Source organism: Nothoprocta perdicaria, unplaced genomic scaffold (assembly GCF_003342845.1).
Source record: "Nothoprocta perdicaria isolate Ctin4 unplaced genomic scaffold, notPer1 scaffold_53, whole genome shotgun sequence".
Lineage (NCBI taxonomy): Eukaryota > Metazoa > Chordata > Aves > Tinamiformes > Tinamidae > Nothoprocta > Nothoprocta perdicaria.
In genome coordinates, this window is record NW_020455788.1 from 2,821,167 (window position 1) to 2,839,316 (window position 18,150).

At 35.5% G+C, this 18,150-nt stretch overlaps 1 long non-coding RNA gene across 2 annotated transcripts; it reads right to left on the minus strand.

Annotated features, from left to right (window-relative positions):
• Positions 1-3,002: 3,002 nt before the first annotated feature.
• LOC112955029 lies at positions 3,003-9,057 on the minus strand. 2 transcript variants are annotated; one of them, XR_003250823.1, is made up of 4 exons: positions 9,000-9,057; positions 7,690-7,757; positions 7,297-7,379; positions 3,003-4,001 (listed from the first exon to the last, which is right to left on the minus strand). It is a non-coding gene; the product is annotated as an uncharacterized LOC112955029 (long non-coding RNA). The 2 variants fall into 2 exon arrangements; XR_003250824.1 differs by lacking the exon at positions 3,003-4,001 and adding an exon at positions 6,822-6,929.
• Between the last annotated feature and the right edge of the window lie 9,093 nt (positions 9,058-18,150).

An 18,150-nucleotide genomic window follows, 5' to 3' on the forward strand; every position in this document is an offset into this window, starting at 1 on the left:
TCAACAGACTGTTCATGAATTTGGTGCTGCCAGAATCAGACCTATAACTATACTATATTTGATATCCCTATTAAGAGACGAGTCCAGCAGCTTCCAGTCCCTCTAACCTCTGAAGATCAACCAGAATGCAAGGGGATTCATCTCTTACTAAATTTGCCCCCACACTTCAAACTAAAATAAACTTATATCTTTTCTTTTGAGTAGGTGCTCAGTTGAAATAAAAAAGAAATCACCTGATAATCAAGGGAATATTTCCTTTTCTCCTTCACACTTCATTATTAAAACCACTTTTCATATGTGCTCAAGATGAGGGCCTAAAAGTGGATTTCAAAACATCATAAATACTTTTCTTAAGACAAAAAGAGAAAATGGATTGTCTTAATTTAAATTGCCCACACACTGAGCACTTATGTTACATATTGTAATAACAGTGGAAGAAGAGGTAAATAATATTAGTAAAGCATTGTAAAGTACTAAAGACATAAATGTTAGATATTGTTATACAACATTCAGATGCTAAGCTAGCTACATGTAGATCATTGTATGTGTTGTTCCATTTTTTTCCAGTCTGTTAAGTCAAACAGCAAAAAATGTCATCTAGAATAGGTAGTCAAACTGAGAAGCTGCAGAGGCAGTATATTGGGCATTGCACTGCAATTAGCATGTTTCATCTGAAAAGCTTGTGCAACAGCAAAACATTTTTAGCTACTCAATAGGAATGTAGCGAAATTGCATCAATTTTCCTTTTGACTATAACAAAGTAAATGGGCAGAGGATCTGCTCTTTGTCTGTCTGTAACCACTGTGCACACTTCTTTCCTGTGTGAAACCTAGCTACAAGAGAGCCACTGTCAGATTCCCCCTAGCTCCTTACACAACCACTTATGTTAGTCTTAGGTGACTCATTTTGCTTGCACCATGACAGGGAACTTTGGAGGCAAAGATGGTAGAATCACACTTTGTTCCCAGGTGAATGTCTTGAGACAATATTATTTTTCCCCTACTCCAAGTGACAATGATGCTTGCCTCTCTAAACCAAAATATTAGTGATACTGATCTTATGAAATTCCTAATCTGGTCAGGGATCGTGAAATACCACGTATCTCACCAGAAGGATTGATGGTCTGTTTCAGACAGAAGTTTAATATAGGTAATAAAAAGTTGATTTTATCAATACAACTGTATTTGAGGTTCATCTCATAGCAGTGCATTTCTACTTTCATATTTGACAATGAGAATGAGCAAAGGAGTATTAAGAATAAATTTGGCTTCATTTAAATAGAGGGCATCATAGAAACTGAGATAAATGATTATGATGTATTTTCCACTGCACTGGCATGTATATAAACTGTTGTTTGTTCAATTTCCCWATTACTTTAATATACCATATCAAATGTATCATATATGACAAAATATAAGTAGCTTTTCCTAACCTGAAAACTGAATCATTTCCACAATGTTGAATATCATGATCACACATTTAAAATTGGAGAAGGCGCCTTTCTTAAAGAAAAGATATGGCCTAGAGCTTGAGCAGAGAAGTATAACAGTAGCAATTTGAGACCTGTGATGGGTTGTGTTGAAGTTCAGCTTATGCTAAAGTCACCTCAGGTGAGGAAAAACATACTATTTAAGCAGCGAAGAATTTCCTTTGCATATTACTGTTGTATTCCATTGCTCAGCTCTGCCTAAGTACCTTTTCAGACTAAACCATTTGAAATTCTCTAATTCTTGTTTATCTCTATAATTCCAAATAATTCCTATTCAGGTGAACACTCTTTCCAAATAATAATGGTAAAAGGTAAATAGTTATCCTGAAGTGTACAAGTAAAGCATATTTTGACCATTTGCCACTGCGTATTTATTTGCCACTGTGTATTTAATTTGCCTGTTTATTCAAATTAGGAGAACCAGGCTCTGCAAAAAGTTGAATTTGGACCAAATTGCTTTAGCTAAGCACAATTTGAAACAGAGTAGCTAGTTCATCATTTTACTGAAAGGAATACCCAAAATTCCTGTCATGCCTTAGTAGCAGCTCAGCTTTTAGAGAAGAAAGCTCTGTGCAGCTTGCGCTTTGTTTTTAGTGCTGCTGTGGCACTGCTTTTATGTAATATGCCTAAGTAGCTCTTTTCAATATTCTGTYCAAGCTCTGAAAGATGGATCTAATAGGTAAAGAAGGAAAAGAGAAAAAAAGTTCTGGAACAGGTTGGCCAAAGAGTTTGTGGGGTCACCATGTTGGTATCATGGTCTTGGTTTTGCATTTGAAAAAAAAAAAAAAGTGGTTATAGCAGGTTTTCACAAGAAGGGACTATCACTGGTGTAAGAACTCTTTCTACCTTGTCTTCATTTCTTGTTTTGCAGAATTTAGTTATATACTAGAGAAAATGAAGTTTTGGTAGGGTCCAAAGATGATAGAATTTATTAAATATATGAATAATAGATTGACAATCCCAATTAAAGTGTTAGAACAGGTATCAATCAGTACCAGTTGTGGTAAAGTGATTGAAATATATTTTGTAGGAAAAGCTTAAATATTTAATGACAGCCCCTTCCACCAAAGCCCTTCCACAGACATGGTTGAAATAGGCATATAATACACATACTACAGCAGTTTTTATATTTACACAGCAGGTCTTTAAAAATCAACACAGTGAACACATCGAATTTTGAAAAAGATGACATATCTGTTTTCATATACTCATGTATATGATTTAAGTTTCAGTGAAAACCTATGTGATTTAAACTAAAACACATTTTATGAGTATTCCATCACTCACAGTGCACCACAGTGAGGTTATGTGTAAGAAAGATGTTGTGCCTAAGATGACCAGAGAAGGGCATATTACTGAGGTGGTAGTGGAGGATGTTCCAGTTCCCAGAAATAGCTTTAGAATATATCGTATGTTTAAGATAGCTAATTTTTTAAAGGCCAAAGCCAATTTGGTTGTTTTTGCTAAGAATATTTTTAATATATTACAGCCACTTCGACCATCATGATGCATAGTAATGTAAAATCCATCACAGATCCCCCATTAGGTCAGCCACATGGAGGTGATTAATTATGTAGACACATACATGTATATAGTCATGACTTTCCAGTGCACAAATTCACCAATTTGTAAGAGATTGTGCTTCCACAGCAATTTCAACTACTCTAGAAAGCTAAATAATTTAAAGTATATCTTCTAGCATTCAGTGACTGCATTATAAAACAGAAATAACTTTTAAAGAGTCCCYAGTTTGCGACCTCACATTGCATGAAGTATAGCCAAAGATATATCCTTCATCATAGGAAGGGACAGTAATGTTACTAGCAGTAATAGTTAAGGTTAAATATGTTAAATGATAATGCTGTGTTCTAGACACATGTGTTTTGCCATGGAATCTAATCTACAACCAATACAAAAGATGTAATACCTGAAATAAGTAAATAATAAGTAGGAAGGGAGTCTTAATCTAGAATGAAAATGAGTGGATCCTTTCATCCAAATAAAAAATACATATCTTTATATAAAATATAGATCTAAAATATTTGCATTCAAAAACTTGAGGATTGCCTTCCCTTTCAGATACCCTTGTTACTGTACTACTCAACACAGGTCATTACTATGAATGAATTCTTTATGTCTTAAACTTAGAAAAGTCCAGATTCCTTTCTGAATATCATATTGCTTCCATCTGCAGTCAAACAGATGATAAAAGTAGTCAAGCCATGAGACTGTTATGTAAGTTTCATTATACAACATTTAAATATACGTAYAATCGATCTTTCCAACACTCTCCTATCAAATGGAAATTTTTGGAGAGTGAAAAATTATTAACAGAGATTTGGTGTGTACTCAAACCAGTTAAAGAAGTTCTGCTGTTTTAGTGCCTTGCTTGGGTTTTTTTCTGAAACAAAAACAAAGTCTGGATCCTTATTGGAAGTAATTGCATTTTTAGAAAAATCTCTCAGTTGTCAAGCAGTGGTTCTAGTATGAGCTCCAGACCTTCAAAATCATCCTGCAAAGCACCATTAAAGCCAACACATGATTAAGAAGACTTTAACTCCGCTTAACTAAGAGATTTCAGTAATAAAAACAATATTGCATTGCATCTACTAAGAACTTAGATGATTCATTTCATCTGACGGTTAAGATGGGGCTCTTTAAAACATGTATCTGGTATTGCATTTTTCTCCTGTCAGAAATAGTTCTTTAATACACACAAATATATAATAAGGACTAGAAAAGTTCATGTTGATGAACTTCTATTCATTCTGCCCTATTACAGGGTATAACAAAAAGAGGTAAGACGGTAAAAACACCCCAAAACATTTTTTGTAGAAAATTTCCTACATCTCAGATCTCCCAACAAAAATAAGGGACAAAATTTCACTGAAAATGTTTCTTTTCTGTGTCTGTTCAGATGAGAGCAAATGGTGTAGACCTCAAAAGCCCACAAGAAAATCTGTTCTAATAAACTTTTCAACTTTGTAGTTTAAAGTTGGGTTTGTTCAAGCATCCAATTAAGCACAGAAATGTAAGCCTTTTAATGCTTGCAGTGCTGAGTTTTAATTTTAATCTATCCACCTACTTACAAGCTGTGTGCCCCCTTTAAACAACAACTCCCAAGTAGAAAGTGTCATAATTCCAACCTTACTCAAAGCAGTCCTCAATAGTAAACCTTTTCTGCTAGATCATGCATTCCTCCATTAGCTATTAATTTCAGTGTGCTTGAAACAAATTGAAAAATTGTGAAAAATTAACAGCGGCAAGTATGTATGTTTCCTGACAGATACATGTGGATCAGGCTTTTCACTGGGACGTTTAGGTGAGCAATATATTTTATCATTTGGTATTCTTGATCTGCAGGTATTCAGTGCCTCATCTTTTCTTCAGGTTTGAGCATACAGACTGTGACTTTCTCTTACTTAACTGGTGACTGTTTCAGCATTTCCATACCAAAAACTAGCTTAGACTGAATAAACAGACCTGCAGATGAGCGCCACAGTCATGTCCCACCTGACATTAATTCTAGAGGATTTCAGAGATTCTCRGTGGATTTGTATAAATCAGATATTGGCAGATGCTCATTCATTTAAAAGATTTATCTCATCAGTTTGACCCGTTAGCTCAGATTCAGCTTTAATCTCTTTAGTGTCTTCTACAAGAAAATCTGGTCCGTGACAAAACAGGCTGCAGTGAGCAGGGCTGCTCTCACAGGAATCTGGGCAGTTCTTGGCATGGAAGTGATAGGGAATTACAATAGTATTAGCACTGGAGTTGCTCCTAGTCAGCTATACCTGCTCTGTAAACCTTTCGTGAAGTCTTTGATGGTCTTAAAACAAAGATTAGTGACTCTTAAATCTCTCAGAAAATGTTGCTTTTGCCATCACAAGAGACTACCAGCATTCCACAGCAGTTCAGGCATTGATCCTTCACTGCTGAACTCTGTAAGAGTTCCAAGTAATCCAGAGACTGCACAATTGTATCTTGATCAACACTAAAGCATGAAGACCAAATAACCTGGTGAATCTAGGGAGCAAGTGCTTACATAATTTTTTCCTCCCCTCAACTGCCTAAGCAGATGGTCAGTCTGATGCAACCCTTCCGCTTTGTTAGAGCTGCCACACTGCAGCATTTAACTTTTAATATTAGAACCCAAAACGTCTCATACCTCGTTCAATGAAAAATAGTAAATCTGCTATTCTTGTCATACTTGTGAAAGCTTCACAATAAAAAGCACTGAAACTGTTCACTGGCAAGACAAGAATACATTAGAGAAGCTGTATTTTAAGGGCACTGCTGATGTTTAGACAGAAAGAGTTTTGTTTGTTTGTGGGTTTTTTTTTTTTTTTTTTTTTTTTTTTTTTGGTGGCAGCAGACTCATGGTTTTGATGCTATGTTTTTTCTGTGTTCAGCTTATCAAATGTTGCAGACTATACCATGTCTTAGATTTTACCACAGGAAAAAAAATTCTGATGCTGGTAACAGCACTGACCCAAATTTCTGATTTCTAATCTGCAGGAAAATCTGCTACTTCAAAATAACCTTGATCTAAAGTGAGAGGGAAAGGTCAGCATTTTATACCTGAAACTATATTGGATTTTTTTTTTTCTTTTATGAAGAATATCAGGGTGTGTTCTGTCAGTGAGCTCAAAATACATTGTCATCTTTAAGCTTTTAAGAGTTAAGTAAAGTTTTRAACTCTTTCCTATACATCTTGTTATTGAACAATAGTTTAGTCTCCAGCAGTATCCAGTAAAGAAGTTGCATTAAAAGGGATAATATATARTGCCTGCTGAGTGAATTTGAAGTAAGGTACTATTATTAAACTGGCATATACTCAAGAAAGTGTAAGTCTATGGAACTGGATATCAATATTACAGACAGCTGTAGTGGCTGGTGTTCTACTTTTCACCACATGTAGAATGACATTCCATATTTAATATCTATTTATGGCAGTGCAAATGAACTTTACTAATATGCTGAGAAATATTGCATCATGTCTTTGCTCTTAAAAGAAAAAAAAAAAAAAGAAGAAGAAGAAAACTTGAAGTCTTGCACTTCGAAGTCTTTTTTACTGAAGTCCTGATGGTGGGTGTGATGCTAACCTAGTAAGCAAGTGTTGACCAGCATTAGAATAAGGAAAGCACCCAGGAAAGTACTAAATACTGTAATGCAGCAAAGGAATTAGGAAGATGATTTTAACTTAAGTGGATGCTCTCAAACAAGCTAGGCTGCCTATCTTGACATTGAAATTTGTATTTTTGTTGCATTTCAGCTTACACTCTACTTACAAAAAGAAAGTTTTTCAACATTCTATATTATTTTTTTCAAGCTCTCAAATGAAAAGATGATACATGCTTCAGTTGACCATGTTCATGATGAAACCTCTGATAAAGATATCTGTGGTATGTGCCAATATCTGTCTTCCATTTCCAAATATCTAATGGGAAAAAAGATATTTCCTTGAATCCATGAAAAAAAATGACTTCTGGCAGTAGGCTGGCTTCTACAAATAATATTTGTTATTGCCTGTATTGTTTCTGGGGGAAGAAGATTTTACTGACGTCAGTTCTGACAAGATACTAACATGATATTTTGTTATTTTTCCTGATGTCCTGCACTTTGGAAAAGATTTGCATAGATCCAGTTCACTTTCAAGATTCCTTTAAAGTTGTTTCATGTAGCRCAATAATTCACAGTTTTGCGTCACAACAATCTATATAATATCTTGGTCCTCATTCTATTTACCATCCTTTGCTGTCCATAGAGAAGGAAAAAACGACGACTCCCACATTTAAGTAACTTACCAATATAAAACTTCAGAAGATCCAGAGACCTGAGCTGGAAAAATATTCTGCGGTGTCAGTGCTTCCCTTCTGCATCCGTGAGTCTAAGACAGATATAGATGGGGTGCAGTCACTATTTAMTAAACACTTAAAGATTAGGAAATTATTATCTGATGTGACTTTGCCCTGAATATTCTTAATTATAACTAAACTTTAGCTATCTGGGGGACATGCTGATCTTTCTACAGTGGCATATGTGCACGGAGAGGTTTTTTTTGACCTTTAGTGTACATATTGCAAGATACAGTCTTTCAGTGGTGATAGAAAAGATCAGTGAGGGATTTGCCAARCAATCAAACATTAAAAAAAATAAACAAAAACACTTCATATATGTGATGCTTAAGTTGCACTCACCTGAACCAACATGGAGAATATAGAGGAATGCTAAAGTAAACAGATTGGAAGCACAGTGTACCTTGTTCCTGCAAAAAATAAATAAATAAAAAAAATAAAGCTGGTGCAGGTTGCTTTAATGTGCTGTTTCTTCTTCAGCTAGATTTTAATGCATCTCAACAGATATTTGTCATTTAGAGGAATTATTTAGTGGGAAAAATCAGCTGAATATTGTTTGTTGACAATGTGCAGGAGGCAGCTAGAAATGCTGTTCTGCATTTAACAACATCTTGCATACAGCTGTGAATGATTGCACCCATGCCAAGGAGTCTGTGGAGTTACCATTTGAGGAGGGAAATATTAGCCAGCTTATATTTAGAACCATAAATCTTGAAAATAGCAACTGGAAATGTGCAAAAGCTTTTCAGGAATTTTACATAATATTCTTGATGGATGTTACCCATCTTGATGCCAGAAGCTGGAATTAAATCTAACATAAAAGGTATGCTACAATTGCTTAAAAGAATGAATGCTTTCCCTAATAACATTAACTCCATTCAGTCCTTGCACCATCTGTTTTAATTGCCACAATGCATTTTTGTGTGAGACTGAAGCTATTCCCTGTTGTTAAAAAGGTGGAATACCCACCATTCATGCAGGGTTTTCTTTTTTTTTAAGTCAGCTCCAAGCTAGATGTCTTCAGTTCACATAGGAAATAATTGTGTTTTACTTTTAAGTGTTCCATCTTCCACTTTCATGTATATTACTGACGTGTAGATCAATATCATATATTAAGAACAGAAAAGTTCAAGAAATACAAGTTTTCCAAAGTGATCTAGCTTGAAAATATGCTTGTCAAGGTTCAACTTCTTGGTGCTATACACAGACTATTACTGTCAAATGTACTTATTACACTTGCTAAAAACAATTTTTTTTAGCTTGCTTCTTGGCAGAAAAATAGAAATAATTGGTGCAAGCTGATTCTTCTCATCAGTCTGCTCTACTTCAAGGTTTCCTGAGAGCAAAAGCTGCTGAAAAATCCTCTCTGAAATTCCCCATGCATTCTACTTGCAAAGAAAAGGTTTTGGTTAACTTTAAGGTGCATATCCATGCATATCCACTGCAAATTAATCAGATACTGATGTTTCTTACCAGAGAGTCTTATGTAAGGTCAAGACAAATTTGGAGAAAACCCTAAAAATGCAAACTTAATTAGAGGTAGATGAGATTGCTTCTGCTTGTAGAAAACCTCTGCTTGTGGAAAAACACTGCTTAAGCCCTTAGCGCCTTGCTCATTTATTAAGTAAAGATAAGGAAAAAGAAATTTTTACTTGCAGTTCAAAAGTCATCTTCAGAACACAAATTTAGCTTGGAGCAACAACTCAGTTGCCTTTTCCCTAAATGGGGAATGCTGCCTTTTATTAACTTAATTAGTAGGGAGAATGATTTAATTATAGTTTCCATGTGTTTTAGTTTCAACTACTTAATTATGTTACATGATTGATACTTCATCATAGATATGTTTTTTTCTTTCTAGAGAGCAATCCTTTCTGAATAATAAGCTTTAATAATTATTGCTAGTGTAAATAGAAAAGCTGGTTAGTAGGTCATTATTTATTTACCACTGGTACTTCAGAGAGTTTCATAACTTCCTTCCTTCTGCCTGAGTGCATACGTTTAGTTCTGAAGCTTTATTTTAATAAAAGAAGTATTTACTCTTTTTGTTATTGCTTATTAGGTATTTCCTGAATTAATTAATATTTGTGTAGTGTTTTATCAAGAATATGTCTTTCACCTCATTTTAAACATTTATGGTGGCCATATCTGTATGTCACCTATGACTCCCTTCATAACTATTGCAAAAAAATCTCTACCCCAGCTTATTTCCCAGTATTTTTTTGGGTGCACTGTTAAGCTGCTAGACTGTAACACTGCAGGTAGGCTGTTKGCTTACTTTTCTCCATCCTGAATAATGGAAATATGTGGTTCTAGGAATCTCTGTTAAGTTATAAGTGAGAATTAGCCAAGAATGCCGACGACTGGAATGCTGATAATAAGTAAATAATACAAAGGTTTGACTGGTGTCTTCCTCACTGATATAATTGCTATCAGGCACTGGTCTCTCTGTGGCAACTTTGAGAAATTTTGGCAGGAAACCCAAGGGTATTGAGTACAGTAGAGTAAAAATAATTCACCATTTGGAAGTTCAGCATCAAAGCTTATATGAAAATAAGTCCAATGATTACTATTATACTGGATGCAAGCTAATATACCATCTGTATGCAGAAATATGCTGCTTCTGCATCATTGCTTTTTCATTCAAACAGGGATAATGAGATTGTTTAATGATGATCTTCATGCCATCAAAACATTAATCTACAGGCCRTGAAAAAAAAAGCAAAATGAAAAACACACCCTCTGTCATCATGTAAGGGAGAATGGACTATTTCCTCAAACATAACAAAATAAGTATTTGCAACATAAATATTCCCCTTAAACATATCCCACTGTCTATGTGCCATTATTTTCTAAAGAGTTTGTATTTGGTATTTTTATTGAAAAAAAAAAAAAAGTCAAACTCCTTGTTTTAAATCCTTGGAAAATCATCAAATTTTTATGGGCCACCCATAAAACAGTTTGTGAGGATTTTAGTTTAGTTTAAAATATAACAAGAGGGACAATAAGGGAGTTGAAAAAGTTTCTGTGGCTAAGGAAGGACATTGATAGTATGTTAATACACTGAAGGAAGATACATTTTAAATTCTATTTTTTACAACTTTTAGGCCATATCCATCATGAATAAAAATTACTCTGTGGTTAATGTGATGTGCTTGGGTCACAGTTCACAGAGGATGAAGCCCTCTACGACCACAAGCAGTGCACTTTGGTACCATGATGATTTACCTAGCAGACCTCTTATATCATGGGAACATCATTCTCTGAGCTGTTCTCAATCTGTATTTTATGGACATACCTCTTTTTTTTTTTTTTTTTTTTTTTTTTTTTTTTTCCAGTTATAAAAGTGGTCCAGGAAGTTCAGGAAGACTTTTGACAGTTGTTTGAAACTCTAAAAAATCAGTCATTCCTACCAAGCAGTAGGTCTGCCACAGTTGTCTCTGAATGTGGAAATTCTGGCCGTGTTTTGAGATGTGAATAGATTAACAGCATTTTACATGTAAAAAATACAGTACTTGGAAGCACTGACCTACTAAACATGCATTGCATAGTTGCCATGGGCCTGCACAGCTTGCTGAGCAGTTGGGGAAATATTGAGTAGATTTCTCAGTGTGTGACAGTGTCACACACCACACGCCGGGTACACCCAGCCAGTTGTGAAGGGAGTGGGTTTATAACACTGGCACAGACCAGCTGTGAAGCACATGTAGARCATGTCTGGTGCTTTCTGGTATCATGTTGCACGTAAGCAACATTACACCATCTGTACAACCGTCTTTCTAGAAAACCCTGAGCCTTCCTCGTTGTTCCATAGAAAGGCTGGCTTGTTGACAGGGCTGCAGGGAAGTTTATGTTGCCACTATCTGTGTTTGCTGCGTTCAGGATAGTCCTGACTTAAACATCTGTTTCAAACTGTGAATAGATTTTGGACTCTGGCGCATATCACCATCAATCAACGTAACTTAGAAATCAGTACATTGCAATCTTTATAACACTATTGTCTCCTTCTACTCATCAGTCAGCGAAATTTGGAAGCTGAAAAAGGAGCTTTTCTTCACTTAGTACTATGAATTTCACCTGTTTTTCCCCCAGCATAAATGTATYTTGCAGGTTTACCTTCCTTCAAATCAAGGTTGTGGGGAAAGATGGAGGCCTTTTACTATTAGCRATAATATGCCTTGTCTCAAATAAATATTTAAACAGTTGCTATGAAAAATGCTATTAATACTATACTATATTATGTATTAGTATGCTTATGCTATACTAATACATACTGTACTATGAAAAATACTATATATAATAAGAATGATAACTGCCTCAGTAATATTTAGCATTTATTACCTTTTTGCATGTACAGTCAGCCAGACCTAGCAGCAAGTGTAAATTGGAAAATAAATGTTTGGTTTGAATCCCACACTGATTTACCTCTTTTTTTGTGTGTGTCTTGGCTGAGTATTATGAAGTGTGAATGCACTTTTTTATCCTCTTAAATATTTTTTTTACCTTTTACTTATCCCAGATTAACCTCACAACTTCAAAAGCAGTGCAATGAGAGCTGCCCTGACACTACATTTCTAACAATGTTAATTTAGCTTTCTCAAGAACTTTCATTGCAATTAAGAGGCAAATGGTAAAACCTCACTCTCAGTTACATTTGCTTTAATGACACAAAAGRCAAAACTGTTTATTAATAACCACAGCACTTCAAATTAGTTGTTTCCTCTAGCATAAAGCTGAAGCACTTTTTTCATATATTTTTGACAAATTTCTTTTAAAAAAAGTTGTTGCTGCTGTTATTCACAGAAGAAAATGTCCTTTCTTTTGAGGGAAATATCTTCTTTTGAGGGAAAAAAGAAATAGATAAAAGATAACCAGAAGCAGGAGGATTTGTAAGAAAAATTGGTTTCTAATATAAATTAACAAGTCATATGATTAGTCATTAAGTCTTGTGGTCCCAAAAGAAATTCCTAATCCAGAAATCCAGAATTGGTCATGGTAGTTCTAACTATTTGTATATGGACATATTCATGTATGCTTCTTAATTTAATTAAAATAYTGTTTATTTTGCATTTTAGTTTCGTCTATTTCCTGCACACTTGCATCATCTTCCATGTTTTTCATTTTCCCTTAATCTTGATGCAGAAATATGTCCTCTCCTGGATCATATATTTTGCAGTGAAGCCTTTAGTTCTCCTGGGAGAAATCTGGTGGACCAGCTGAAAAGACTGTTACTTTCTTTGTGCAGTTCTAATCCTCAAAAAGCATTTGCAAAATTTGCTTCCCGGTATGCATCTATAAAACATCAAATGTTTTTTTATAGCATTCAGTGAAAGAAAATGATGCATCTTGAGGTTTGACAGTGGACTTTTCTTTGAGGCCTTGGAAATTACTGGCATAGAAATTGGCATTTCTGAGGCTCCAGAACAATATAGAATTTATTGAAAGGCAGTAACTTGAGCAGATTTGTGTTATTCCTTGGGCAGGTTTTGTAGCTGAGGAAGTTAAATTGGATTAGTTTTGAATATAGCCTGACATGCAGGGAAAATCCAACAAAGAAAGCAGGGCATGAGCTGGTCAGTTATACTTTAAGGAAAAAAAAAAAAAAAAGAGAGAGAATATCTTCATTTGGCTTATGTTATATCCACATGGGCTTCCATTAACCTACATCAATTGATAGACAGYGTGCCCTTGTGACCAAGAAAGCGATCGGGATCTTGGCCCGCTTCAGGAGGAGTGTGGCCAACAGGTCAAGGGAGGTGATCCTGCCCCTCTACTCAGTTCTGGTGAGGCTGCACCTGGCGTATTGTGTGCAGTTCTGGGCTCCCCAGTACAAGAGGGATGTGAAACTTCTAGAGAGGGTCCAGCAGAGGGCAACAAAGAGGGCAACTAAGCGAGCTGGGCCTATTTAGCCTAGAGAAGACTGAGAGGAGATCTGATCAATATGTATAAATACCTGAAGGAGGAATGTAGGGAGGATGGGGCCAAACTCTTGTCAGTAGTGGCTGGTGATAGGACAAGGGCAAATGTGTATAATTTGAAACGCAGAAAGTTCCGTCTCCATATGAAGAACTTTCCTGGAACAGACTGCCCAGGAAGGTTGTGGAGTCTCCTTCTCTGGAGATCTTCCAAACTTGCCTGGATGCAGCCCTGCCCCACATGCTCTAGATGTCCTTGCTGGGCAGAGGGGTTGGACTAGATGATCTCTAGAGGTCCCTTCCAACCTTAAGGATTCTCTGTTACTGGGATCTTGTGTAATACCTGAAGTTTGCCTGGAGTCAGCTTGGAAGTGCACAGTGATTGGCAARTAAAAGATTCTGCTGCTCTTCAAAKGTCAAAATACTAGGGTATTCCAAAGTCATAGCTCCAAATGCAGTACATCACCAGTGTAATCAGGATTACTATTTACAGCTTCTGTAAAATAGTACAGGAAATGTCAGTATATATTAGCCAGTTTTATGGAAAATGCAGTATTGTAATGATCAGTGAAAAGGTCTCAGAGGTTTTAATGATGTATTTTGTATTTCTTTGGTTGAATATTAAAAAAAAAAAAAAAAAAAAACCAGGATCCATTTGGTCACAGTTGATGAACCAAAAATGAAAACTTATTTACTACCAGGGTTTCCTCCATTTCTGAACTCAGCAAGCAAATGCTGTAGAAGCCATTTTAAATGTTTACAAGTACTCACCTGAGACTCCTAACAGTACTTTTGATAATAATAAAGCATCTTGGTCTGAGTTTTTGCCAATGTTTTATTCTCTCAAGTGCTTATGAATATAGAATTGTTCAGTTCCCTGACCAGGGATGACAGRTACTCATTTAGTCACGAGGCAGTACAGCCCTCCTAGATAGATGATATACTAACCAAATCAAATCACTCTTGCTACAAGTGTTACTGTAGTAACCTACTATCAATACTACTAGAGAGCTTAACATATTACAGACAGGAAGCATTTACTCTAAGGAATATGAGGAAAAGCTTCATTTCTTCAATGTGTTTAATCTCCGCTGGTAGCAACCATGGCAGGAACCAGATATTTTTCCTCTAAGCTGGACATCCAAAATGATAGCCTACAGATTCACAGCAGCAAGATAGACTCAGCCAAAAWTGATTCTCTTTTCTTTCTTTTTCTACATTCAATAGCCAAGTGTTTCTCTCTGAGCAATTAAACTGCATATTCAAAGCAGAAACCAAAATAGAATAATCACTGCATAATTTGACTAGGAATCATGCCATGGGAGGAAAAGCTATTGTGATACCCCTGGAACTAAATGTGCTGGAAAATTTATTTTTCTTTTATGCGGGAGTGTTTTCTTGGGTCTACTGAGTTGATGAGTGCCCTCATTTCTCATTGAAGTTAATGGAGATGAAGGTGCTCAATATCTCTGGTGACGTGCTTAGCTTTGTATGCTATCAAAGCTTTGAATAGAAAGGATGTTATGGCACTGTGTAGTGGAAGTTCTTATCAAACTAATTTGGAGCCTTTTTAAAAACATCTTCAGTGTTGGAAAGCTGAAGCCTGRTGAGAGGAACAGTTTGTATTCAGTTGATTATGAATGGCTAAGAAATGACTTACGTAGTGCTAAAGGATGCAGAGAGCTGTTTTAAAGAAAAGACTTAAATAAACCCTTTCATTCGTTATACTGTAAGCAAAATTATATATTTTTAAACATTTTGCCTCCTGTTTGCCTGTGAAGATCTGGACTCATATTCAGGAATTCAGACAGCTTTTCTATAATGACTGTGTTCTTTGTGCCAGATCATGGAGACAGAAGGATGCACAGTTCAGGTAACACACAAATTCTCCAGACATAATTGTATTTCACATTCTTACCTCAGAAAGCAGNAAAAAAAAAAAAAAAAAAAAAAAAAAAAAAAAGACTATGTAGGCTCTATTTTTTTCTCTTCTTTTTTCCTCTCCTTTTAAAAAATATTTTCAGTGTGTCATGAAGCTTAGCCTTGTTTCACTTTTAATAGAATTGTGGAAAGTCATCATTTACTGTTCCTGAATTCTTTTCTTATTCTTCCTGTGACATTGGTTTCCACCCTAACTGCTCCTGTGGATGGAAGAATGGGGACGGCATTCAGAGAGCTGGCATAAGCACTCACTGAACTTCACCATCCAAGAAATAAGTACTTTCCAATTTGAATTCCTTCATCTTCTAAACAAAATAGAACTGTACTTTTATTACTTTTTTCTCCTCAGAACCGAAGCAGCTTGCTGCCCAATGTCTTTAATAGACCTTAGCCCAAAGAGCATTACGRAGTATATCTTCTAAAATGCCACATATCAAAGATTGAAATTATTATCCTGGAGAGGAAGATTAGAAGCAAAAAAATCTCTGCACAGCTGTCTAATGCCAAAACACGAACTGAGGAAATGGCAACCRCAAAAGAAACCCTTATTTCAAGCAGTGACTTTCTTAGCTATCCTCTTCATTATTTGGGCAAAATGAGTCAGGATCAGATACTTTTGTCTCATGGAAYTGTTGTGACATACATGCAATAATTATCAACCATTGTTAGCTTTTTATCCTTCACTTTATAATCTGCAGTGGTTTCTGTGGAGAATTGTAGTAGTTATTGCAGTCAGCAGTGAGCCTTCTGCATAGTTCCCTGCAAGGACAGTGCTGTTGGCTTATCTATTCCACTGGCTGATTTAGATCTCACATTTCAAATATATTCACTATATTTGGTTTCCAATAGGGCATTTACAGTAAAAGTAGTGCCGTACTAATTGCTGAAAAATTCACCTTATTACATGGTAAACTTGATATGAGCCTACACGTCATGTTCTAGGATAGACGTTGAAATTATTTTTACCTTTGGGGATTGATAATTTCTGTGACAGAATATATAGTGTACTCTGTATTTTCAAGCTGTTTTATCCTTGATAAAGTTAGAATTGAACTCAACTTTCGTAAGAGGAAGAAACAGGAATCATTCTGAATGTTAGTCTTTGTAAAGTGAGCAGAAAAGAATTTGTCCTGAGTAACAGCTAGCAACAGGCAATGACAACTTAAGTCAGTCTTCTTCCTGCAAATAAATATATAGGTGAAAAATAGGGCCTGGAACAAGATCATATAAAATTATGGTTAGAATCAGGAATAAAAATTTATGGGTCTACCATCATAGGTCTTATGTTCCAGCTATCAGGCAAATTTTATTTGAACTGGACAGTGAACCAAACACATACTTGCTAAAGTATCCCACTACTATCAGTGTCCATTTGCCTGGTTGATTGACATTTCTGTCGTTTCTGTTCCTGACAACTCTACTTTATAGAAATAGGAAAAAGGTTATTTTTTTCTCTGCTACTGAAGAGTATTTTGGCCATATGTGCAGGTAGACAGGTGGGCTGGGAAGTTCAATCCCAACTCATCTCTTCTATTTATATGGTTTATTAAACAGCTGAAAGGTTTGAAATCTCTTATTTCATTGTAAAATCCATTTCTCTGCATGAACAATTCACCATAAATTAAATACAGGCTTCAGACCCTGTAATATAATTCTTCTTGTTCCCTGAAATTAACTCTTTCTATTTAAAGATCAAAGACTTTGATTACACAGAGGGAGCTGCCTGTCAAAAGTGGCTATGAATTTTTTTTCCATAAATGATAGATAATGCTGGCACTGTACACTTATAAATCATGAATCTATAGAATTTAGTAAGATCAGGAACCTTTCAGAGGAAGCTAGATTAAGTTCTTATGACACAACATATTTCATAAATGTTTAATGCTTTAAGAGAGAATTAGATCAAGAACCAGGAAAGAATCTTGAGATTCTGGATTGCTCTCATACTAGGAGTTTAGGTCTCTCTGATTGTATTTGTTGACTTTCTGCCTCAGTCCCAAGCTCTGCTAGAAGCTTTACAGATGTAAACTACTACTTCTCTGTTTTTGACTTCCAGTCTGTCTCAGAGAGTTGAAGGCAACAATCCAATTTTTTTTTCCCATATTTCCATATCATATCTTATCAAGGCAGAAAATTGTAGTTGCAAATGTTAAGAGGTAAAATTAGATTGTAAGTATTTGGAACATAAAATTCTAATAAAAGAGAAAAGAATGGAAACCTAAGCATCTGTTTAGAGTTTTGCTCAGCCGCTTTGTCCTTGTTCTGCTGAGTCACTTAAATAAAGACAAYTTGCAGACAGCCGCTTTTAAAACATATGATACCAATTTTCTGTTATTTCATAACTCAATCAGGGACAAAAACTAAGCAAGATAACTCTACAAACCATAGAAACTGAACATAAGCTGGCTTTAATATCTGGCTAGTCAGAGTTGTAATGACATCACTGACTAGTCTCAAAAAGTTTTAGAAAACACAAACTCTTCATTTTCTAGCAAATGTTTAAATCTGATTTTGCCATGCACATGAGAAAATTTTGCTGCTGTTCTTACTGAAAATCACATCCTCTTAAATAGACTTAAAAGCCTGAGAAATAAATTAAACTAGGCATCAGACTGCTATCCAGTTCTGCCACCTGAGATTTGATTTACCTCAATCATAATATTTTAATTTACCTAGACACCTTAGTTAATAAGGATGGGTAATTTACAGATGATAGGGATAGACTTTCATAATAGATGAACTGGGGACATAATGGTGCTGTAAATAATGGACTCTCTTTATACATAATTGACTTCAGCCTCAAAGATCTTGGCTGCCTAATTCATCCAAGATTAAGAAGGGTTATTAATAACCCCTCAGATTATAAAATTCTTCAAAGAGTAACAGAAACTAGACAAAAATAATTTTTCAAATTGTTTTTCCAAAAAGATAGTAACCCAAGGTGTAAGTC